Genomic DNA, 27,666 nt, shown 5'->3' on the forward strand with positions numbered 1-27,666 from the left:
TACAGGCTTAAACTACTTCAGGAAAGTAAGAATTGCAAACTTCCAAGAATACCACACATTCATGTATTAGGAAAACAGCTAATATATTGTTTTCTTAAGGGTTTCCATAAGGCTTCATAAGAAAATCATTTGGAAATTTCTTGAATGTTTTAGGCGAACCTGAATTAAATATTTAATCAACATTAAAGGAAAGCTATTGAATGAAACTTCATGTGCATGTCATCAATCCTAATGATTATTTTCCAAACCACTATGAACTTCTAGAAAATACAGACTGGTTCCTAACACTACGAAACAATGGAAAAATAGTAAGCATCTAATTTTTATGGATTTCATTATGTTCAGTTATCAAAGTTAATGTCTCAAGAAGACAGTCAAACAACATCCATTAATCAATATCTATTTAAATGTGTTTTAAACATTTATTTACCACAAACTGATAATAATTTGCATAACGAAATCTGAAGTAAAGCTATGCTTTAAATGTATCTGTTCTATCTGGCATATTAGTAGCATCATATGGAACTAAGTGATACAGAAGATCATAGCTAAGTATTTTAAATGAAAGAAGTAATCAGGTGCCTTCTATTTAAGAAATATAAATATATGAATACACATATGAACACAGGCAAATATGTGTGTGTGTAAAAACATTATGTAGACACACCAGTAGTCTCATTCTTAGCTCTATGATACTGAAGTATAAATTAGAATCAATCACAAACAAGTATCTTGTAATAATAATGAAATTCTTTTATTTTCAAATTAGATTAATGAAACATTTCCTTCTTCCCATACTATTTGGTTTTAACATTTCTATTTTTCTTATTTTTGGGGGGTCTGAACACACACAGGAAGTACCTTACTCCCATTTATGCTATTTTACAGAACCCACAATTTTTATTTTACTGTCATCTACTTGAAGGTGATAACTATCCCACAGTGCCAGATTATTCAGTGGAAGTAAATGCTTTAATTGAATCTCAGTGGGAGAAAACATCTATGTGGAGATGTGGATAAGCACAAATAAAGCAATGTTGAAATCTTAATGTTCTATTCTTTCAATGATTGCTGTTGTCGAATGAAAGAGCAAAAGAAATCTCATATTATACCTTGTATGGAATCCACAAACAGATACAGACAGATGTATATTAAGATACTTTATCAGTGATGATGAAATATACACTAGTATTAAGTACCTGAGAGATACTTATTGAAATTCTTGAACATGCCTACATAATAGTAATGATCACATTCATTATAGAACAAATAAAAGAGAATCAATAGTGTGGGGAAAGGATTATTTATCTTATAAACCAGATTCCAATTTCTATTGCTGAGTCTGCAACTCTGCATGAATAGTTCTCTACCCTCTGCCCTTCTCTTTGCCCCAAACAGCTTCAACTATTTTCCTCTTCCTTACATTTCATCGTCTGCATAGGAATACCTTATATTTCTCCACAAAAAGAATGGCAATAGGAGAAGACTCTGATTTTGACTTGTTCTGTTTTTACTGAAGTTGTTTGTGAGTTTCTGTTTCTAGTTCATGAAATAGACTGGAAAACACGAGCTGTAATTCTGTGAATATTGTATGTAATTCTTCTGTGAATTTATCTAGATGCATGCAGATTTTAGTCATTGGACTGTATTACTATTAATAACCTTTATCATCATTTTTATTAGTTCTTCAACTCCTAGCATGTTAAAAGTCTTTTAAGATTCTTTATCTCCTCTTGGATTGATGTCAGGAGGTAAAATATCTAAAAATCACCTGTTTCTGTAGGGTTTGCAATTTCATGAAATAAAGGTTTCTAAAGTATATACTTATAATTTTTATAAAGTATGTGTCCATATATTTCTGATTTTCTTTGTTTCCTTGATATCTGTGGTATAGTCTACCTGTTTATCTCAATTGTATTAGTTCATTGTCTTTAATTAATTTGACTAATGATTTGTCAATCTTGTTTTCTTTTCACAGAATCAATGTTTTGCTTCATTTATTCTTTCTATTATTTCATCAATTCTTTTTCATTAATTTCTACCCTGTTATGACTATTGTTTAATGTATACTAATTTTGAGCTAAATTTGTTCTTGTTTTTCCAAACTATTGAGGAACATAATTAAATTTACTTATCTGAGTGCTTTCTGATTTTTAAATATATTCTTTTCTCATATATTACATCCCAACCACTGTTTCTCCTCCCTTTCCTTCTCCCAGTCTTTCCATGCAACCCCTCCTCCACAAATCCAATCCTCCTCAGTTTCTCTTCAGAAAATAACAAGATTCCTAGGAATATCAACCAATCTTGGCATATCAAGTGGCAACAAGACTCAGCATATTCTTTCAGGTTAAGGTTGGGCAAGGCAAACCAATAGGAAGAAAGAGGTCCCAGAAGCAAACAGTGATGTCTTGGCACCTTCTTGTTTCTACAATCCTTCCTTGCCCTCTCCCACAGGTTACACAAGCTGTACCTAATGGTTGGCTCTGGGTCTTTGCATCTATTCCCATTAGTTTGCACATAATGAATATAGAAATATATAGATAGATAGATAGATAGATAGATGATAGATAGATGATATATAGATAGATTTAATATATATAGTAAACATACTGAAAACAAGTATCAACCAACATGTATTTTTATGTTATTGTATAGTTATTAGTGGTTGGTGGATGGAATTGTTTACTATATAATTTATTTCCTTTATTTTCCAATAGATGTGGTCTTGAACAATGCATGAAAATGAATGCACATAATAAATTCTGTGAAATTCTCAAAGGATTAATAAATATGCCTTTTACTGAACATCAAAAAATGCTCATTTCTTGGAAAAAGTATTTTGAAAGGGTTATTTATTTCAGAATGAATTCATAATGTAATTCTTTTGCATCCCAATCTTATCAGTATTCAATAACAAATTTAAACTGAATTGAAAAACAGCAAGAGTTTTAATTTACATAAAATTTTATTTTTATTTTTATTAAAATGCACTTCATACACAGGAACACAAGCTACATATTCTATGCCATTTATATTTTAAGCATTAATTATATTCAAATTACTCTTATTTCCTACTACATTAATGTAATTGTGTGTCAGCTAGATGTGCTTATTGAATGGCATATTTTTAAAGAATCCTGTAAGTCAATGAAGCCTTTTTCAATTTTTACATACTCAATATCTCCTAATAGGAGGGATCTTCCTTTTTTAAAAAAAAAATCTTTTTGCAAGTTTTTATATAAATACAGTCACATATGTATTGTATGATGAATATATCTTGTCCACCCATAACAACACATTTTCTAACAAAATGGAGATTTTCTTGCCCTTTTTCTCCCATTAATCTCCTTCTCCATGTAGACAAATTTATTTCAACTTCCTTCTCATATACACGTATGTGTGTAAGTATACATGTATGTATATGTAAATATGGTTTAAAAAATTATATATTTTTACAAGATCTAAGAATCATGCCTCAGAAAAATAGTCTATATCTATATTTCTGTTTCTATAATAAATGATATATCATCATGGAATTGATTGCTGAAAAATTCCAAAGTGTATATTACCACATTTTCCCATTTCTCTTTAATTGGACACTGAGGTTCATTCTATATCTTGCCATTGTCAAAAGTGTAACCATAATCTTGCTGTGTAGTCACTGTGATATGATGTATTGGAATCCTTTGGATAAATAAACAATAATGGAACAGCTGGATCTCACAGAAGGCCTATTTTTATTTTGTGAGACACATGCAGACTGAATAGTTTTCACCTTTTCCAATAGTGTATATAGGACCCCTTTGGCTGGCATCCTCACAAGCATTTGCTTTGATTTGTTTACCTAATAACTTCCATTCTGACTTGTGTTAGATAAAATCCTACTACTAAAGAAGATTCTAGCACACACACACACATACACACACACACTCACACACACACACACCACATCAAAAAAAGTAAAAAAAAAGAATTTTTCAAAAATAGGAAAACAATGTCCCTAGTAAATACAGAATAGCAATAGTAACAACAGCACTAAAAAATTGCTCAGATCCAGGAATGGTTACTTTTTTAAAATTCATTGATCGGTAAGATTTCAAGGAATTGTAAACGTTACTGACTATTCTCAAAATCCTTAAGTACCTCCCTGAACTTGATGGTAAACTCCCTATTGCTGAAGACTGCTGAGGGAAAATGCTCTTGTACAGTGTAAAGTTTTGCCGCTTGTATTGGTTTAGTAAAACATTGATTGAACAGTATGAAGTAGGAGGGTCATCTGTCTATGTGTTACTTTCATTGGTTAATAAAGAAACTGCCTCGGCTCTTTGGTAGGGCATTTTAGATAGGTGGAGAAGACAGAACAGAATTCTGGGAGAAAGAAAGCAGAGGCAGTCAGATGCCATGATTTTTCGACCCAAGACTGATGTAGGCTAAAATCGTTCCCAGTAAGCCACCACCTTGTGGTGCTACACACATTATTAGAAAGGGTTAATCAAGATGTGAGAATTAGCCTATAAGAGGTGAGAACTAATGGTCCAGGCAGTGTTTAAATTAATACAGTTTCCGTGTAATTATTTTGGGTAAAGCTAGCTGGTGGCCTGGAGCCGTGCAGCAGGAAGCAGCCCGCTGGTCCTTCTACAGCAATAGCCAGGATAGTAGCAGGAAGAACAGAAAGGGCAAACAGACTAGGCGGATTCAGAGAAAAGGAGAGACAGAGACACAGTCACCAGCCAGACATACAGGAAGCAAAATGAGAATGCCTCACTGAGAAAAAATATCAATCAAAATCCACACGGCTAAACATAGATAAGAATTATGGGTTAATTTAAGTGGTAAAATCTAGTTAATAATAAGCCTGAGATAATAGGCCAAACAGTTTATTACTAATATAAGCTTCTGTGTGTTTATTTGAGACTGAATGACTGCAGGACCAGGTGGGGCTGAAATTTCTGTCTACAGAAGACAACATATACTTGAGTCACAGAATATAAAAATATCAAGCTTGTACTAATCTATAAGCTTCATGATTTCTGGTTAGCTTTCATAGTGCTAGAACAAAGGAAATGGGGGAGGGAATATGTAACTATCAGTTTTTACCTAGTTGTAAACCTTAAGCACTACAATAATGATTAGATTGTAAGACCAGGTCACATAATCCATATAACCAACCATTTCCTAGTTGTACTAAAGCCCCACTGCACAAGATAAAGCAATACCTGATACCTTTTACATACCAGGAACCTGTAGTTATGCAAGTCTAATTCCCATGAGAGAATTATTACTGTGCTACATGGACATAACATTAAACCAACTCCTAATGACTTATCAGAATATAGATCGATGCATCTCTTAACTCATATTAGGGAAGATTCGATTTGCAGGACAAGATGACTAACAAAGAAACCCACAGCAGGCCAGTGTTCAGAGAATTAGAGACTACAAAATGATCGGTCTTAAATGGAATATATATATACCACACTGCTTCTTTTCAAAATTCAAGGGTTATTGTGAATGAAGTGGCAGAAAGAGATTAGAGGCAGAGGAAGTGGATGATTCCATGAAAAACGTGTTTTCTGGGCACAAGAGGATAGTTATATATATCAACTCACAGTGGTGGCAGCCTAGGCATGACTAAACCTGAGCATGAAGGGAGAAGTAGAAGTATTAGTTGCTGGAAGAAGGAAAATCACTTTCCTCTAAGGTTGAAACCCTAGTAAGTTGGCCACAATTCACTGGAAAGCCACACACACTCATCCAAAAATATTTGGGAAGAACAAATTGGTATTGATTATTTTTTTTTTTTTTTGGTTTTTTGAGACAGGGTTTCTCTGTAGCTTTAGAGCCTGTCCTGGAGCTAGCTCTTGTAGACCAGGCTGGTCTCGAACTCACAGAGATCCGCCTGCCTCTGCCTCCCGAGTGCTGGGATTAAAGGCGTGCACCACCACCGCCCGGCGGTATTGATTATTTTTAAATGACACAAATTTTGGTAGGTAGAGAAGGGAGGTTACTTGGGAAATGTTGGGGGAGGACTGCTTAATATCAAATCACATTCTATGAAATTCTCAAGGAACTAATAAAATATATATGCAGTTTTGATTTTAATTACTTAGATAATTAGTGCAGTGAGCATTTTTTCATGTTATTAGCCATGTATCTGACATCTTTAGAAAACTGTGTGTTCATTCATTACCCCAACCATTAAATGTTGTTTCCCTGTTGTTTAGTTATTTTAACACTGGATTTTATAGACATTAATCTTCTGTCATGTGTATCAGTAAGATTTTTTTCTCAAAATTGGTTAGTTGAGCTTTCATATGGTTTTAATGAAGTTTGGGGATGAAGGAAAGATATTAAAGTGCTTATATGTTTATATTAAGATTACAATCATGAGTTTAACTTTGGTATAGCTGATATAATTATTCATCTGGTTACTTAATGGATATTTGCCAAAAACACAATGTAAATTTATCAAATACAAATTGTGTTTTAAAGACATTTGAAATAGAGAAAAGATGATTGGCTGGTTCACAATTCTTATAATGAAAAATAAAAGAATAGGTGGTATAAATAATCTATTGTCATGAGAAAGTGATTATGTGTATATATGCATATGAATGCATATGTGCATATACATGTGCACATGTGTATATGTATGTTGCAATGTATATGCATAAATGTGTTTATATGTGTACACACATGTTTGCATATAAGTGTATTTATATGTGCATCCTTGTATGTAAGCATAGTGTATCTGTGTGCAGTTTATATATATTTTTGTGTTCACCACACCAGGGCCAAAGGATAACAATGGATGTCCTGTGCTATCAACCTTCATTTAATCTGGAGCTTCATTGTTGGAGAGCAGATTCCAGTGATATTCCTCTGGTGTTATAAATGTGATGGCCAATCACAGCATTAAAATGAACAAATAGAAACATGTAGCTTAGTTTCTAATTCAACAACAATATTAATAATACTGTTAATCAGTGAGGTAATAAGCAGTTCTAAGGGAGATGATTGAATAGTTGAAGAAATTTTATGAAAGATCATCTGACATAAAAATATGGATTTGAAGAGGACCTTGATATGAAAAAAGATGACAGAGCACTAGGAGGCATTATCATTTATTGAATGAGAAATGGAAGCTCAAAAACCATGATAGTCAATGAATTCAATTATATGTTTGTTTCATGTGTGTATGCAGAAGTGATTTGTTAGCAAGCTGAGCTCCACCTTCCCTTAATGACATATGAATGTTATTCCTGCGGTCTTTATGACTCCAAAGAAAAGCAAAAATGACTTTCAATACTAATAACTAACGCAAATGAATATCCAGTAAGGTAATGAATCAGAAAATTAAATATAACTTTCAACAATGCAAGAACACTTTTAATTTATGGACCAATACTTCTCCTTGTATAAAAAGAAATTTGGCAGAGGGACTAATATTAAGAATGAAATCAATATTCGCAGTAAATCTTTTTAACTTTGTTTAAATTCTGAACCTCCTAAAGTCTCTGCCTTCACTTCTTTCAGTGATGGATTACAGCACATAATTGTAAAATGAAATAATCCCTCAAATGAAAATGAACTTAAATAATGCATATAGAAAGATTTGCTGATTTGGATTTGTTAAAATCAAAACAATGGCTATAAAAAATACAAAGAGTTTGCTCTTAGACATTGATTTTGAACAGACCAATGAGATGATGTCATTCCATGCTCCATGACTAACACCACTGAGCAATGATTAATATGGCCTCGATTATACTTAACATTCTCTGTAGGAGTGGCTGTTCATCAAAACTTCCATATTACCATATTTTAAGGGCATCATTTTCCAATGTTACTAGAAAGTTTCCATTCAAAGCATTGAAATAATTTAAAAGAAAGTCATACACTGTTTTTTAAAAGGAGAAAAGAATTACTATAAAATTATTAAAATAAACTTTAAATCCTGACTAAGTGGTTGGAATTTCTTCAGTTGTTACTAATATGTTGCAACGGGCTTAACAATTACTTAATTTCACATACACTATTTAAAACAATATATGCACATTGTTATTTTTCATGTTTTATTAACAGTGAATGGTAGTATCTTTTATTTTATAAGTGCTAAATCTGCCAAAAGAGTTAGGCTAATATATTTCAACAGAATGAAGTCCATTATGTCAGGCAGACTTATGCATGATAAACACTATGCTTTAATGATATTAACCATGCAAAGAATATGAATATATTATACTGATATTCAGAAATGGTGGGATATTTATATGCTTCATACTATTCAAGCAAACATAGCAGCTTAATGATATTTTAATGTATATCTTAAAATTCTGACGCTGAATAGACAGTGATCTAAAGATCAATTATGGTTTTGAATATTCATAGTCATACTTCTATGCACTGAAGGGGAAAAAAATCTCAGGTTACATAAAATTCCAACCTACTCTGTATTCAGGTGAATAATTCTGCATCATAAAATCCAGGTGGGAAGGACCTAAAAATTTCCAAAATTTAGCAGGCCATTATATTTATGACTTAGATGAACTGAATAAAACAACAATCCTGTTTACTGTGAAATCAATGTCTTTAAATATCCAAGAATGAAATGCTAATTAAAGTCAAATATTTCTGTGATCTGTCAACATGATTATTTGTAGTAAACTGGCAATTTTCTGTGAGTTATTTCAATTACTTGAAATACTGAATCTAGTCCAGTTCAGTGAAAGTTTCTGAATACCAAGCATGTTTATAGGCATGTGTAAGTATATTACCTATGAGGGAATTGACATGTGTAAGTATATTACCTATGAGGGAAGAAACAACTCTGGAAGAACTTAGGTCACTGGATAATAGGAAGGATTCTAAGATACTCATTAGAATAAACCTGAATTTTGGAGAATAATTATGTAATATTCAATAGAATTGATAGGTTCACAGCATTTTTTAGACAAGCTTACGAAAGTATCAATTCAATTCATATTCTATTTATTCTGCTTCCCTATTAATTCAAGAGAATGATATCTATTGGAGTGAGTTTCTTTCCTGATACAATTTTTGATAAAAACCAAAGGCATATATATATATATATATATATATATATATATATATATATATATTATATATATGAAATGAAGATATATTTAGTTCAATTTTTATATGAATTAATAATGTAATATAATAATCAATATCAACTTAACATAGCATATATAATTGTGAAATTTTTGTAATAATCTTTTTGTATATGGTACATCAACAGATATCATTAAGACACTAAAGTGTTTGCTTAAATGTGTAGCTCTAAATCCACACAAAACATGTCCAAATATATGAAACTTACTTCATAAGCATTCATTATTCTAGCAACTTAATAGATATCTGTATTTTATTATTTCACATATGACCACATTAGAGTTAATTATATATTCACCTAAATTCCTAGTGAAGAATGATAACACAGCATAGGTGGGCTAATAAAATCACACATGATGCTTAAGATAAACTAGGAACTATATTAAAATGTGGAATCAACTGAATTATAAAGTATATTTGAGCTATCTAGACAGAGAAATTAAGAATAAGCAAGTGAAGCCACTATCATAGTGTCTTAGTAAATGAATGGAACTTCCATGTTTGTCTCTCTATAGGCAACAATGGAACAGTTATAAAGGTAAAACTGTAATTTCTTCACGTTTAAAATATAATTTAATTAAGTTATCCAAAGGTGAGCAGATAGGAAAATCTAATACCTCTTGGCCAGTGAAAACATATCTGTAGAAAACAAGTCTAGGCTGCTATTGCATGTAATACAATTACTTTATTACTTATTATAAATATTTCATTGTTTACACATTTAAAGTGGGCAAGTAACGTGCAAATTATTTTCACTGTGCTATGTTGCATAAATATTTGCCTCAGCAGCAGGAGAACATTTATAGATTTTACTGACACCAAACAAAATTGGGTTTCTTTGGCTTAGTATAAACAGAGATTCTTCAAAGAACTGAGTGTTGTAAGCTAAGCAAGTAGAAAAGTAAATGTTTCATTTCTTTATTTGTCTTAAGACATTCATTAATCAGAGATTTGTGCCAACACAGTACAAGACAAGAAAAGAAAAGGTTTAAATTAAGAGGAGACTCAGTGCTGGGTATACAATGAAGAAAAGAAACAAATGGGGTGACGGCTAGAGTATCCTGCAGGAGACATATGTAACACAAAAGAGAACTCAGCTGAGTACTTCTGCTGATATTGTCTGATGACACACCATTGATTTCCCCAGTAGACACCAACCGTCACTGTGCAAACAGTATTCCTAGAGTAGCTTTAAGTTCTGAAAGATTTTGAAAGGACGCTTGTAAGAAATTATCTTTGATAATAATTTCCTTACTATTTTGGACAATCCTATGTAGATGATTTGATGTGATTATTTGAATCATAAAAATGCCCCCTGGTCACATAAGATTCAAATATTGAGTGATCCTCAGGATTGGTATACTTGCTGCAAGATAGTGTCTTCTGACAGGAAAGGTGAGTCCATGAAATTTCAACTGTATTGTCACCTAAACAAGACCCGTAAATTATAATACTAGCGGAAATTTTAGTATGGAGTGGTGAAGTCTCACAAGGCCCCACTCTTAGATGAAGAACTAAAGGAAAGGAAGGGCACTGAGAAAGGGAGAATTTCTGACCCAGGGATGAGCTCCCTAATAAATCATCCAAACCCAAGTGGTAATACAGAAACACATGTACATATGGGCAACTCTAGACTCAGCAAGGTGTATTAGTGTGGATATAAATGTCTTAATTAACAGTTTTCTCCTTTCAGATTTATCAATCCTATGAATAGCATAGTTGTTTTAGGTCTGCCTGTCTGTCTGTCTGTCTGTCTGTCTGTATGTATGTATGTATGTATGTATGTATGTATGTGTATGTATAAATATGTGTGTATGCATAACGAGTACTAGTCATCATCATTTATTTTTATTCATCCTAATTAGTATGCAATTCTAGAGCAGCAATGCTCTCTTTATGACTACATTCTCAATAAGAGTAGTCAGAAATGCTTTGTTTTATCTTTTGTCAGTAATTCTTTAAATTGACCCAAGTCTCCTTCCCATTTAACACCTCAAATATCTGCTATATTTTGTTTCTCACAAAGCTTATTACAGACCCTAAATAGAAAGCTATGTTTACTTACCATTTACTTTTTTTCATTAAATTGTATTAACTTATCAGAGCCTGTAAATTGTTCCTCGCATTGGAGTCTGTGTTTTAATCTTGTATCCTCATTTAACTTGATGAAAATATAGAGACTTTTTACATCAGCAATCAAGTTCTCTTTAATTAGAAATGAGGTTTTTAGGACTGTAGGTTAGGTGGGGGGAAAGCAGGAGGTTCAGGATACCAGGAAGAGAAGTTGAAGGAACGGTCCACACAGGAGTTATCTTTGTGATGGAGTGGGCAGGGCAGTAGTAGCCACACCACAGAACAGTATTATCTCCTGTTGAATTTTCGACTGTGAGTTTATAATCCACTCAGAAGCCAGGATAGCCTGGTACCAAGGCTATGCTTCTTCCAACAATGAAAAGGGATGTGAGCAGCTTCTGCCCTGTCCATACACTTAACACTCCAGTTGGACTCTGTTAAATGCTATTATGTGTTTTATGTTATTATGCTATTATGTGTTTCCTAAAAGATATGTTCTTTATTACTTTAAGAAGTAACACCATTCATAATCCAGGTATTCTGCTCTCTATTTGTTTGTATTATAATTTGTTTTATCTAATAATAAAGAAAGAATCCTTCAGCACTTTTATATATTTACTAAATGACCTTATTACTGTCTTAAAGGTGGAATCAATTTACTGGGCTTTGGGAACCTCATCTTTCTTGGTGGCAAAACTCACCACAGAGTATTTAAGACAAGTATAACCATACTGGGTGCCTATAATTCTGTCTACTCCAACTCTTGCCATGACATTTTCAGATGATTGCACAGCTGTGGTTAGAGACATAATGGGATTCAATGTCACTAGAATTTTCCAGATGCATTATGAAAAGGAACTTTTTCCATCCACTCTGCTTGACTCACATGCTCCAATATTATCTCCATTCCTGCTAGCTTGCTTCTATTTACCTGGCATGGTATGCATTTGCAGAATCTGGTTTAAAGTACTCCAAAGAAAAAAAATTAGGATTTTCACAATTAGTTGTTGAACTCTGCTTAAGAATTAGCCACAAGAGAATACAACGGGGTGGAGGGAGAGTTGATCCTGTGATGATTTCTTCAATAATCTTTAGAAACATTAATACCATATAGTGTTATCATGGCTTTCAATGAGAACAATTTAATAAGGCAACATAGCTTTTTCCTCTTCTATGTTCTCATGTCCAAAATTAGACATTACTATCACAATCATTGTCCTTGGTGAGAGAACTGGGATGGCACATATTCCAACATCCTATGACCCATTAGCATACAAAATGAGCTATTAGACAGACTTAATGATAAAGTAATCTATAAAGTAATATGATGTTGCAACTTACATACAAACATGTCAAGTCGAAAGCAAATTTTTAGTTAAAGCTTAAAAGCTACTTTAGTAGTCTCTTTTAAACATTTAAGTAGACATATTATTATATGATAGAGATATATTCCCAGGCTGAACATACATGCAATTTAACACACACAAACACACACACACACACACACACACACACACACACACCACATACACACACACTTACAAATATAAACACAAACATAGACAAACACATATAGTTACATGATTATAATTTTACAAACTATACATTCAATAGCAATTTTACAGTACCATTTTAGCATTGTAAGCTGTTATAATGCCTAGTAGGCTATTATTGCTTCCTAGCTTTCTCCCATAACACAAACCTATAAAGTGCACATCTTGGCCAACCAAGCATGCATCTATCTTGTGTTCCTGAAAATATTCACTCTTTGAGAAACAGATACTGGCCATTGAGCGTCTCTTTGAAGACCTCATGAGAAACTGCCTCTTATTCAATACCCTCATTAAGTGTGCAAGGCTCCATATTAGTTATCACTCATGAGGACCGATGAGATTAGGTACTGTGTTAGGCTGTGGGCCTCTCCATTCAAGAGGAGTTTGTCCAGTGTTCTGTCCCTAACATTCCTACTCTGCTACTGAGTAAAAATTCACTTGAATGCTTTCTGTGGGTAGTCTAAAATTATAACAATATATTAGTTTACAAAATATAATGAAAAGGCAAAATATGATTTAGGAAGAACAGATATTAATGAAAATCTGTGTAAAGTTTGGCATATAGAAAATATCATATTCTATTTGAAACAATTATTTTTCTTTGATAGAATATTATAGTAGAAAGAAATTTTATAAAAATATAGATTTACCATTTAGTTACTAGTTGATAATTTATTTTTCTAACTTTGACATGCAGGGAGAGATATGAAAAACTAAAGTTGAATTTACATATATGTTCACAGAAAAGAAGTGTTAGTCTTTCCATTCTTTAATTAATTGCAACAGTAATTATTTTGACATAATACAAATTACATTGCTATTTTGTTTTCAATATTTTAGCTGGCAGAGAAGGGCATAAGCTATACAGGAGCATACATCCATGTTTGCTAACAATCCATCTCCAAATGTTGCTAAATTTTAAAATTATACTTCAGAACAATAGATAACTAATTTCCCTTAACAACTCCCCTTGCTAGTATCTCCACCAATTCACATCATTGGACCTGAGATGAATTTTAATGAATTTTTTTTGCTAAATTGTCTTTTATGTTGAAGCTGTATTTTAATGATACCAAAATTTTAACTGATGGCTCAGTATATTTAAAAGATAACATCAGTGTAAATTTATTTTAATTGTGTTTTCATTTCATGCCATACTTTAACCATTCCTTCCCACACCAGTTTTTTTAGGAGTGGTACGTAAGCCACTAAGTCAATGGTTCTCAAACTATGGGCTGCAACCACTTTAGAGGTCGCATATCAGATTGCCTGCATACCAAATATATACATTATGAGTCACAACAGTGGCAGAATTGCAGTTTTGAAGTAGCAATGAAAATAATTTTATGGCTGGGGTCATCACAATATGAGGAACTGTATTAAATGGTCACAGTATGAGGAAGATTAAGAACCACTGCTCCACCTAAATAATATAACTACATAAAATGTCCTATATATTCATATACAAACTTGCTGCTTGTGTTTTCTTTTATTTTACTTACAGTTTTATTATGCACATGTATAAATTAGGTATTGAAGTATCAAACTATTTCTAATTTGAAAGTCCTAATAGTATTTTCAAATACAGACCCAGCCATGCACTGTTACTTTCACCCCATCCTCGTGATCTGGGCAATATAATTTGCATCCTGTAGAAATGAAGATAACTTTCTCCTATGACAGGACTGTGCTCAACACTGGTTAATTAGCATGAAGATGGCAAGGAAGTTGTCCATTTTATCCCTAGTGTACAAACCTCACATTTATTTACATCACATATTGCAGAGTGGAACATGTGCATAAGTCATACGGCAGTAATCAAGTCTTCACTTCTGAAAGTTATAATAAAAAGCCAGGTAATGATTATGAACTTCCAGGTACAGTGTGCTCAAACAATTGGACAAGCTTCACTGAGAAAAGATGAGGCAGAACTTATTACACTATATTTGCAATTTAGTTCTTAATTCTTATAAATAGAAATACTTGTAAAATTTATCTAAGATACTTAAATAGTAATATGGTTAATAAGAAAACATGAGAAATTTTATATGTCTTAGTTTCAGGATGCATTGTTGAGAGGTTTGTCAGGATACAGTCATTGATGATAAGGAACTCATAGGGCCTAAAAATTGTCAGACTTCCCTGGACAACTGACACTGAATATAACTGAGCTGCAATCCTTACCTAAAACAGTATGTTTTCTCCATCCCCCCTGAACATAAGGTAGACAGTGTAATCTCTCAATGATGAACATCTATGGAAATGTAAATATTTATGTTTTTATAACATAGATTCCTATTGTTAAGGCAATGATTATATCTATCATTTCCAAGCTTTTTTATAAGCTTTATGCTGCTTAATGTAAGGAAAGGTAGAGAAGAAATCAGTGAATGTCCATTCATGACCATGATAATCAAAACTTGACCAAGCTGTTCCAAGTAGCTGAGGTACAGCAGCTTGCCTTCCTGAAGACTTCTGAGCTAGCTAGCGTTCCACAAACCTCCTACTCTATGTTTTAGAATTAGTTACAAGAGAACTTCAGAATACATAGTAAAATTAGAAAGAAGTGAGCTATTATTCTTTCATCTTAGAAGCATTTTTTGATTATTTAAGTTCGGTTATATGTTGATAGTATAACAGAATATATTTTTGACACATAGTCTAAACATAAGGCCGCAACAATTTGATCTAAGTGACTCCTGTTTCATTATTATATTAAAACCCACAGGTTCATGTTCTAGATCCTTCCTCAGTAATCTCACTTAATATCCTTTTGCCAAACTGTGGAACTTTATATTCTAAAATACTAAATAACCACAAAAACTAGATCCTTATTTCATATATACATATTCATATTTTGTGCCCACATTTAATTTTTGGGCACAAATGATCAGCTTTTTTGTACTGTTTCCCAAAGGTAGCATTTGTGGGCTGCATAGAGCTTCATGCTTTCCTGGCAATGTCACTTTTCACTTTGAAGATGTCAAACTAGGAAAGGAAGCATCACATAATTTAAAAGTGAGAATGAATGTAAGCTCTGAGCACTGGTCACCCTTGAAGCAGAAAACTTAATGTGCATTCCAGACAAGAAATCTATTGCAGGGGACAAGGGCATAGGCTAGCAGCCAGGCCTTACATTCAGCTGAAAATATAGTTTAAAAGATTACACCATGCCTACTCACTTTCAATTAAGTTTATCACAAATGGGATTCTATTTTCTTTCAGTGAAGATTCTTGTATATTTTTAAATTTATAATGATTATATTCATATACATACAATTTGTACATATAGAGAAAATATGAGTGAGTCAAAAGCACACACTGTCATCTAAAAATAATGCAGCCAAACTGTAAAATGTAGAGAGGCTAGCTCTGCTCCTCAAGGACATATAAAGCACTCAGAATGTCTCGACTGTCAAAGAACAGGAGACTCTGAACAAGCCCCACGGGTGGGGCAGGCAGTTCTGCAATGGGAAAACGCAGGGCAGTGAAACAAAGTGCTGTGGAGCTCGTTAGATTTCAATGTGTTTTCACACATGTTGCATTGTGCAGAGGATTTGGATGGCACGGGAAAGGCAATCATATGCATTTCACACTGCAGTAATGATAAGACAACGTTTTATTCCAGAGAATGCTGAGTTTATATTTAGTGGTCCCTGAAATGAGAATGGGGGAACATCTAAAATTACTCATATAAAAGACTCAACTATAAAACGAGGACATGGTATGGTATCGGTAGTTTGTTAGAAGGCAATAGCTTTTGTAGATCTTATAATTGTTCCAAATTACAAACGTGAAGACTGAACTAATTGTGACACCAATTCAAGGGAAATTATACATGGAACAAAATAGAGTTTACTCTGGTGCTTCCTTAACAGGCTAAAAGTTGCAGAAGGCACTGAGTCTTTGAATCAGATTTGGATAGCTGTCTAAAATGATTGCTAGAGTAATAGGAAGGTACAAACCTTTAAAAGGTAAAACAATAGAGGCTATGCAAACAGTTTATTCAATAAAGTGTTTGATCCCAAACACGACCTAGGTTCTATCCTAGTACATAGGTATAAAAGTTGAGTCTAGTAATACAGACTTTAATTCAAGCAATGCTGAGGTGAACCTCTGGGTTTGCTGGCAGTCATACTGGCCTACTGATGAGCTCTTGTCAAAGAAAAATTCTGTCTTAAAAACACAAGATATATGGTTCCTGAGATGTGACATTCAAAGTTAATATGTTGTCTCCACAAAAACTTATGTACACGGACTTGCTCACATATATGAACACACACACACAAGAACTGCATATTCTTAGCAACTTAAAAGCTAAATAAAACTTATACAATTAATTTGTAAAATCAATATCTCACAGGTCTGTTACAACTTTTTGGGATGGCATAAAATTTTGACATGGTTTTGGGAAAGTGTTATGAAAATAAAATTTAAGAAGGGGAAAAGATGCATCACCTGCTTGAAGTCTCAGAGAGCACTGACAATACTGGATTCAACCATTGATGTGGGAGTTTCCTCTATGTGTTGCTTATATTTGTAAACAAATAAAGGAACTGCCTTGGTCTGATAGGGCAGAACATAGGTAGGCAGAGAAGGCAGAACTGAATTCTGGGAGGAAGAAAGCAGAGTCAGAGAGAAGCCATGGATCCTCTGCCTGAGACAGACACTGGTTAGAATATTTCCGGTAACCCACTGCCACGTAGTGATATACAAATTAATAGAAATGGATTAAATTAAGATGTAAGACTTAGCCAATAAGAAGCTAGAGTGAATGGACCAAGCAGGGTTTTAATTAATACAATTTCTATGTGGTTATTTCGCGGCTAAGCTAGCTGGGCAGCCAGGACAGATAAGAGGGCCCTCCTTATTACAAGCCATTCACTCAGTGTCTTAAGATTCCATTTACTTATATTCATGAAAGATGTTTTTCAGAAACTGCCTTCCCATAATATATATTTGCATATCTAATGTTCAACAAACACCTATGTGTACACTCACAGAATTTTGGCAAAGGCAGGGAGCTAGCACGTAGTTTAGTTCTAAATGTAAAGATACCCATACTTGTATCCACTTGAAGAAAATATGCCAGGTTCTTATGTTTTAATCAGATAATGTAGTGATATTTTGTTTATAATCTAACAAATAAAGCTTGCCTGAATATCAGAATGCAGAGCTAAGTCACTAGTTGACCATAGAGACGAGACAGTGGTGGCGGTGGCATACACATTAAATCCCAGCACTGACGGGCAAAAGTTGATGAATATCTCTGAGTTTAAGGCCACTCTGGACTACATGAGATTGAATCTTTCTAAAAAAGAAACAGGGCTCACACAAAAGTGATCCAAGCACTTGATCACATGCCTTTAATCCAAGCACTAGGGATCTGGAGACAGGAGTGATATGGCTGGGCAGAGAGAGGAATAAAGGGCAGTAGGAGGCAGGACCTCAGATGCAATCTGAGTTTTTGTGGAGACAGCAGCAGACTGAGGATTCATTGAAATAGGATTGCCTTTGGTCTGAGCATTGGTAAAGTTAAGAATTCCTTAGTGGTTGGTTGCTCTGTTTTTCTGGTCTTTCTGCTTTAGCCCCTATATCTCACTCTAGGATTTTATTTAAAGACCAATCAGAATTCATGCTACAAGACAAGGCTGTTTTAGAATGGATACAGTCTGTAGAAATGGATCAAGATCTAGTAAGACCTCCCAAATCTCTACTCCTCAATAAAAAGTGTGTATAATTTAATAATTGAAAATTCAATTAATACACTTATTTGAGACTACGATATGAAAACATTTTAAATTGTATCTTTTAACTTTCCACACACAACTATTCAAATAAAAATGTTCAATAAAATCATAAAATGCATGCCATCTTTCTCCAATTTCAACTGCCTTACATCAACTTTATAAGCATCCAAAATTAAATACATCCGAAATAAATCTGAGCATGTTTTAGCTAACCTACCTGTGAGGTCAGTTCCATTATACAGCATGAAGGCATACCAAAATATGAATGAAATTCTTATTTTGTTTCTTATGAGTCATCATACACTGTAAAATGGAAACCGTTTTTCTTTTTCATATCTTATGTTCTTCTAATAATGATATAATGAAGCAAAAATGATGTATCAAAAATGTTATACTATGAAAATGTCAGTGAATACTTAAGCCAAAGAAGATCTAAATTGACAACATAAAATGAAGCATAAAAACACACCAATTAACCTGATAGAAGGCAAGTGTCAAGAGAAATGAAACAAGAGAGGAAAATGAGCATAAAATAGTGAATAGGAAATATAAATTCAGAAACAGCATGTAAAGGTAGACATAGAAAGATAAACGTAAGCTTCGACACTCTTTGGAATTAGGTGTATCTAGCTTTTGATGAGGCATTTTGAGGGAAGTCAAATAAGAGAGAGAGACAGACAGAGAGAGAGAGAGAGAGAGAGAGAGAGAGAGAGAGAGAGAGAGAGAGAGAGAGAGAGAGAGAGAATCTAAGTTTGGGTAGAGACCCAAAACATTATTTGTAGTGACCAGACCAACTCATCCACATATACACACTTCTCCAGACACACTGACATTTTAAAATGCTCCCTGTATTTTATTGTGAAAGTTGATTTTTTTTCAAAGTTTTACAATTATTTAAGATTTATAAGTCTCTAGTCAGTAAAATTATACATTATTTAAAGATTTTTATTTTAATTGACCTTGGTATATGTTTATTTGAAAAATACTTTTATTCACTTCAAAAAATTGACACAAAATTGATATTCACAAGCAATTTGTTAAATTAGTTAAAACCCAAAACATTGAAAGTGATTTTAAAAACCAGAATTCTTCATTTATTGCAGTAGGAATGTTAAATAGTGAAACTCAGTTACATTATAGTTTAGAAGCCTCTCATAAAATGAAATCTATATTTATTGTACAATTCAAAAACCATACCTATTGTTGTTTACCCAAAGGAGCTATAAACTCATATCTATAACCCTTTATTATAACTATAAAAAGGGGAAAGCAACCAATGTGTTTTTAAAAAATGAATGATTATATGATCTAAGGTACATCCATACCATGAAACATTACTTAGTGTTTAAAAAGAAATGAATTAGGAATCTTTGAAAACATCCTAACAATACATATTGCTAAGTGAAATAAGCCAAAATGAATTGAATATATACCACATGATTCTAGTTATGGTATTATATCATTCTGGAAAAACAAACTTGTGGGGAAAGTAAGGTCCTTTACTTGGGGCTTAAGAAGAAGGGGAAGATAAAGGCAGAATACAGGGGACTTTTAAGGCAGTGAGGCTTTTCTGAATGACATCATGATGAAAGATATCTACTATATCATACATTTGTCAAAACTCATACCAGGTCAAAAAACAAAACTAAGAGAGAATTCTAACAGAAACTGCAAACTTCCTGTCTATCCCCTGTTAGAGAGATGACACTCTGGTACACTGGAAGGGAAGTGGGTTTGTGGGGATCAATAAAACATTTGGGATCGCTCATTACTGTCTTGATAATTTAGACATGAATCTAAAACTTTTCTAAAAATAAAACCCATTTATTTTAAAATTTCATTTTATTTTAGTTGTGATTGTGTGTATAGGTGCATGTTTCTGTGGGGGCTTGTGCAAGTGAGAGCAGAGTTGGCAGAAGCCAGACGAGGGCATTAGACACCTTGCAGCAGGAGTTACAGGCAGCTGTGAGTCTCCACACCTGGTTACTGGGAGCTCAAGTAGGGTCCTTTAGAAAAGCAATGGCTGCTCTTAACCACTGAGCCAATTCACAGGGCTATAAACTTAAAAAAATTAGAGAACTAGATCATATATTACCTAATCATGGTGCAGAGGAACTGGACAGGTAAGAGATGACGAAAAAAGAGCTTCCTGATTACCACATGAGAGTTTCTTGTGTGACATCTTGTCATCTTAGATGATGGATCATTTCTGTGTGAGTTTTACAGTGAATCACTTACCATTTAATATGCTTATTACCAGCCTGGGTATATGTTGAGTAACAATTTACAAATCCATTAAGATTTTGGCTTTCGAAACTTATTTACACAAGAGAACATTTTAAATATCTATAACTAAGCCGCTATTGAAAGACCTTATTCAAGAAATGTCTTCAAGAAGCTTGCTGTCAATCAGTTGCTGTTTCAGAAACATTCTAGTATATTGAAAACAGCTAAATTATGCTATGTCTCCCAAAGAGCCAAAAAATGATTCAGTCACTCACACGGTCTGTCTACCTGAAGCCACAATATACTTTGGTGTCGGGATGTGTCACTTTTCCTCAGAATGTTTAGAGTCTTTCCATACTCTGGCTAACATTTGAATAGAATTGGTAATTTAGAAAGTGTTTTAAATATCACATTTTGTTTAATCTTCAGAACAATCTATAATAACTAATAATTAAGACTCCTCATAACAAAATGGAAATTTTGAAATAATAACTAAGTCTGAAAATATGGCCAAATTATAAATAGCCAAATTATGAATTGCCAGGGTCCTGTCAAGTCGTTAGATTCCTCAGGGAGTCTAATGCCACTAAGGACACACTCTCAAGTGTTTGCATGCTTGTGCAGTGAGTTTAAAACAAGGAAACAATGGGTGCATGCCACGTAATTGCTACATTTTACAAAGACTGCACTCTGATCCTCATTGTTTTTAGTAGAAAGAATTATCTTTAGAAGATAATATAGACATGGAAGTACCTGTCTCTAAAACGTGGGAGCTTTTATTGTGTTCCTGACATCCTGTTTCACTATGTAGGCGCTGGGAGAACAAAGATGAAAAGCTTTCCTTTTTCTGTGCAACTTTCAAAAGGGCAGTAATTACCATGACAAAGGAAGGGCTTCCTTGCTTCTGGCATTTTGCCACTATTAATTTGTCCCAGGACAGTTTCCCGTCAAGTGCCTTGCATTCTGTTTTTAACATGAAAAACTGCACCGCACAGTTAGTAATTGCTGTTGCTCTGTTAAGAGCCTGGCAGAAATTTGGCCTATACAGTGCCCCATTTCCATGAGTTTCCGGTTATTTAGACAGTCAAGAGACACAGGAGATTCAGAGAGGAAAGTCTTCAAAGATAATCCTTATCTTTCACAGGACAATGATGCTAAGCATATTACTATTTTACTACTTTCTTCTAAACCATTGTGGGATATGCTGATTTTATTTATTTTTTCTTCAGGCAAATATCTTCATATCTCACTTCCTCAAAAATAATTCTAGTAATGGCATTCTTTCTATTGCAAACAAAAATGATGATGCCAATGTAACTATAACAGATGGAGCAATGATTTAGTAGGGAATCTTAGATTTTGTTGTGAAATTTCTATAAATTACTATTTAGCTATAATAATGTATATATGTATATGTATATGTATATATTTAATTATTTTAATATTAATTTGTTCACAGCTGTTTGCTTCTTCTAATCAATCTGCTATGAGGGGAATCAAGACAAAGCTCAGAGATTTTCTAAAACTGATGAATATTTAATTATATTGAACATGGTTTTTAAGTATGGATTTTGATGACTTTGAGAGAGCCATTAGAAGACTGGAACTACAGCTATAAATTCTATCACATTATTGACCAGTAGGCTCAAGAGCATATAAGAGGTTCATAGTAATCTCTAAGTGAATAGTTTCCAGAAAAGGAGGAATTTTAGTGGGTATCTCAAATAAGTATTACCTGAAACTTAGATGCTATTTAGAAAAGAATGTACTTCTAGAACTAATTCAGAAAGTATTATGTCAAGTGTCTTAGAGTTTCTATTGCTGTGAAGAGATACCATGACCATGGCAACACTTATAAAGGAAAATCATTTAATTGGAGGTACTTACATTTTCAAAGGTTTAGTCCATTATAATCATGGTCCAACATGGTGGCATGTAGGCACACATTGTGTTGGCAAAAGTAGCTAAGTGTCCTAGATTATTTTTTTGCAGGCAACAGGAAGTAATCTGATTCAGTGGCAATATCTTGAGCATAGGGCACTTCAAAGCCCACCCCCACGGTGACACACTTTCTCCAATAAGGCCACACTTACTTCAACAAGGCCACATCTCCTAAGAGCACCCATCCCTATGAGACTATGGGGGTCAAATATTCAAGCTACTATATCAAGTAAATAAAAATTTGTATGCAACATGTTTCTTGTCATATGCCTACTAATGTGTTAACTTGGATAGGCCTCAGAGCTCAGCTTTTAATTAAAACACTTATCAAGATCACCTCAAGCAGATACTCTGCAGATGTGATCATCTTCTGGGTCTTATTGCTCAAGAGTACTGCAGAGAAATTAGGTAGTCCTGGTCTATTCAGTTTGAAGGAACTGATGAAGACTACTTTAGAAAAAAGACCTATTTCCCTGTGTAGAGCTGCTTAAGCCAAACCCTGGAATTTCTAGTCTGTTCTTTCGATGGCCTATTTTACAGCTTCTTAAACATCTACCTGGCCACCAAAATAAGAAGACACTATCCCTTTCAATTAAGCTCCTATTAATCTTCTACTGATTTTCATTCTCTGCTTAGCTTGAAATAAGACCATTCAGGCAAAGTGTTCAATTAACAAGTTGCAAAAATGTTTTAATACTAAGCTCTAGTAATATGGGTCATTTTAATCTCCAAAATGGATGTATGTTGAAAGTGAGTTATTAAAGAGACTCAGGAATATCATGATTAAGGGGAATGGTAGTTACACCTGTAATATCAGAACAAGGAGCCATAGTAATGGATATGCAACTTTGAGACTAGTCTAGCCTAAATGATGACTTACATTACAGCTAAAGATATACATGGAGACAATGTCTCAACAACAGCTTACAGTCAGCAAACAACAAACCAACAAAAACAACCCCCAAAAGTCCAAGAGATGCCCAATTATACTACAAAAGCATTTGCTCAACTATGTTGATAGCAGCATTATTTGTAATAGCCAGAACCTGGAAACAACCTAGATGCCCTTCAGTGGAAGAATGGATGAAGAAACTGTGGAATATATACATGTTAGAATACTACTCAGCGGTAAAAAACAATGACATCTTGAATTTTGCATGCAAATGGATGGAAATAGAAAACACTATTCTGAGTGAGGTAACCCAGATATTTTCATATCTCACAAAAGTTAGTTCATGTCATTTGCAAAATATCTGAAGCAAAACACTTTTAATTTTCTTAGAATGTAATTTGCAAAGATGAGATCTAAGCCACCAGGAAATTCCTCAAATTTTAGAAATTATAATACCACTATGTATCAGTTAAAAACTATAGAGACAATATCAGAAAAACTGTCTTCCATAGATGCATAAACAAAATGCCAGTATGGAGAACAAACTCACAAAAGAAATTTATACCACAAGCAATTAAGAATTGTGGATAATGGGTGTTCTAAGCTTTCTCTACTAATCACCATTTTGAAAACTCTGACATTTCTTATTTAGATGGTATGCCAAGAAACATTGAAGTTGGAAGTGATTCTAAAAAATTCAGGGATGTAACAGGCCTCCTTTTCTCCTGAGGATAAAGAATTAGAATATTAGTTCCTAAGAAGGTTTATGCAGAAAGACCATGAGTTCAATATCTCATTGGGTCATTGTCATACTCAACAAAAGTAAGGGCCTATATAGAAATGAAAAGCAAACGGGAAGGCCTATGTCCTATCGCCAGTGTTGTAAAAAAATACGGGGGGGGGGGGGAAATGGCGACATTGTAATGTAGTCAAGTTATACAGTGATTTTTTTATAATCAAAAGGGGATATTCATTGTTAAGTGTTTTCCATGAGGAATGATGTAGTAGAAATTGCTTTTAAGGCAGTTTTGGATAGTTATAGAAGCATTTCTAATGTCAGATAATGCAGGTGGGACGTATAAAAAAATTCCCTTAGATTATAATCTTCTGATGTGACATAAAGGAACATAACATGTTATCATATAAAGGATTTTCTTGTGATCATAAATAGTTTTAGCACAATCTCAGAAAAGGAAAATTGAAAGCGTGAGACTCCAACGTGCCTACAAAGGAGATCACGAAAGGCTTAGAAAGAATCTGGAGCTTGTACATGAAAAATGATGAAGAATTAAGTGGTATTCTCTTGTTATTTATTTTTCATGGTATTGTTCTTGGAACTACAAACCTAGAGAAGTTTGAGTGATTCTTTTTTATTTTTGTGGCATTTTAAACCATGTTTGTTACTTGTGATCATTATTTTTATTTTTTCATACCTTTACTGTTCTAAAATGGTTTTTATTCTCAAAATAAACGTCCGTCTACTCATTTGTACTATGCTAGCTGCAGCAAAAGAACTGAACACCAAAGAGTACCATTAACAAAGTGGCAGGAGTGGTTTTACCTTCCCACAAGCAGAACAACAACTGAAGTTAAAAGAGCACATACACATATTGTTTTGAGAATATTGTTTCCACACTATTGCCGAATGACCACTAAGTATAGGACTCAATAAACAGTGACGTAGATAATGAGATCATCTAAAATCCATCCATGATGGTAAGCAAGCATTTTTGGCAGCATTCGGTAAAGAACGTGCTGTATTAAGAAAGCATTGAAGACAAAATGCACTTACCAAACTTAAGACTAATAAAGACAGTCCCTAAAACCATTGTAGTGATCCACAGCAAGCTACAAGGACAGGTAAGGAATAGCTAATGCCACCTGCAAATCTAGACTTCAGTCTATGTAACAACACAATAGGTTTTTATAAAAAAAGGAAAACTCATCATACTTTTAAGATTATCCAGGCCATCCTTTTCCCTTTATACCCCTTAAGCCACAAAAATCTACCTCACGGCCACTTAAGAGAATAATATAAATATGCACAGTCACTGGTTTGTTTGTTTTATAATGCTCATGTATTATATGTTGTTTTTCACAGAGAGTTAAATGGTTCTTATATTTCCTCATAATTTTTGAACTACATGTTTAAAACAGACACAGTACATGTAAATGATATTAACAGGAAGCCTATTAAATTAACAGGAAATATTTTTTTAGCATAATAAACTTAATGAGATTATATTGATTAGCATGTAAAAGATATATTTTTCCAAATAAGTTTTTACAGGTTCAAATTCTTAACTTGTTTTTCAAGGAGAGTCATACACCTTAATAATTTGTATAGTTTTCCCCTAGGTTTGTACGAAAGTGACAATGTAAGACATGACAGGATGTTCTAACGAGATACATTAGTCCCAGATACTGTACCACATTCTCTCATAGAGTCACACGGAAGTGCTGCAGGACACAGGATTTCCTTGATGAAACCCTGCATCTCCATTTACCAAAAGAAATAAGAAATGAGCTCTTGAAAATGTGTCAAATCTATTTCATCAATCATAGTTATTGTAGAAAAGAGAGGCTATGCTTAATTCCTTTCCTTGAAAGGAGTTTAGGGGCCCTGAAAGGGCTCAGCAAGAGCAATTGCTGTCAGCTCTGACTGTTTGATGTCCCTCCAAGAATCTACACAATGGAAGAAAAGAACTGACTCCAGCAGTTGTCCTCTGACCTTCAAACGCATAACAAAAAGTGCATCTGCCAGCACAAATGAGTATATAAATGTAGCGAAGTACAGTAGTCTTTTCTAAAAAGGATAAGAATACTGCTTAAAATGTCTGGTCAGATTTATGTGATGGTTAATGATAACTTGTCAATAACCAAACACACATTCATAACTTCAGAAACAATGAGAGTGTTTTGATAGGACACAGTAGGAAATCTTGTGATAAAAGATGTGTTTAGGTCTAGGCTGCCCACACCAAAGGCAGTCCTTACTGGAAACCATCTGGCCATGACCAGGGAGTCCTGTAGGGGAACTTCACTCTCCTCAAGTCCTCTCTTCCCAACACTACAGTCTCATCCCCAACCCTGCATCAGAGACCTACAAGGGCCCGTCTTCCCTCTTTTCCTCTATTTTTTTTTCTTTTTTCTTTTTTTGGTTTTTCGAGACAGGGTTTCTCTGCAGCTTTTTTTAGAGCCTGTCCTGGAACTAGCTCTTGTAGACCAGGCTGGCCTCAAACTCACAGAAATCCGCCTGCCTCTGCCTCCCGAGTGCTGGGATTAAAGGCGTGCGCCACCACCGCCTGGCGTTTTCCTCTATTTTTTGAACACTCCACAGATTTTTTTTTTCTGAAAGGTAGAACCAACTTTTTTCCCTCCTGGAAACTCTCTCAGACCCACTGCCACTCCCTCCCCTCTAACTCACTACCATTTCTTCTTGTCAACTGCCAATACCCAGAAACATTTTCTATCCAGGAAACACATGCCACACCTGGCAGGGACTCAAAACCACTCCCCACGTTCTCCTAAGGTCCAGAGAAGATAACAGAATCAAGGACAGAAAAACAAAAATCCCAACAAAGACCTGATATCAACATCTAGACTGACAATCACTCAAAATTCAAATTCCTAAACAGCAGGAAACAAACAAACAAACAAAAGTAATATCAGCCAGAACACTATGCTCCCATTGGGGTAGCAACCTTACTAGAATAGGTATTGAAAGCGCAGTATAGCTGAAGTACGAAACCGGGAATTACAAAGAACTACTTTTGAGTATGTTTAAAGTCCTTAAAGAGGTTATGAAGAAATTCACTGATGAGATCTATAAAAACACACAAACAACAGTGGGATGAAATAAAGGAACAGTTTAAGACGTGAAAGTAGAAATGGACTCATTAAAGAAAATACCAATTGAGGTATAACTGAAAAAGAAAACTTTAGGAACTCAAACAGAATCTTCAGAGGCAAACATCAGCAATAGAATACAAGAAGTGGAAAAGAAAATCTCAAGCTTGAAGACAAGATGGAAGAAAAGGATACCTCAGGCAAATAAAATGATAAATCTAAACAAGAAAAGAAAATCAATGAA

The sequence above is a fragment of the Arvicola amphibius genome, chromosome 8 (genome assembly GCF_903992535.2).
Source record: "Arvicola amphibius chromosome 8, mArvAmp1.2, whole genome shotgun sequence".
In the NCBI taxonomy this organism is placed as follows: domain Eukaryota; kingdom Metazoa; phylum Chordata; class Mammalia; order Rodentia; family Cricetidae; genus Arvicola; species Arvicola amphibius.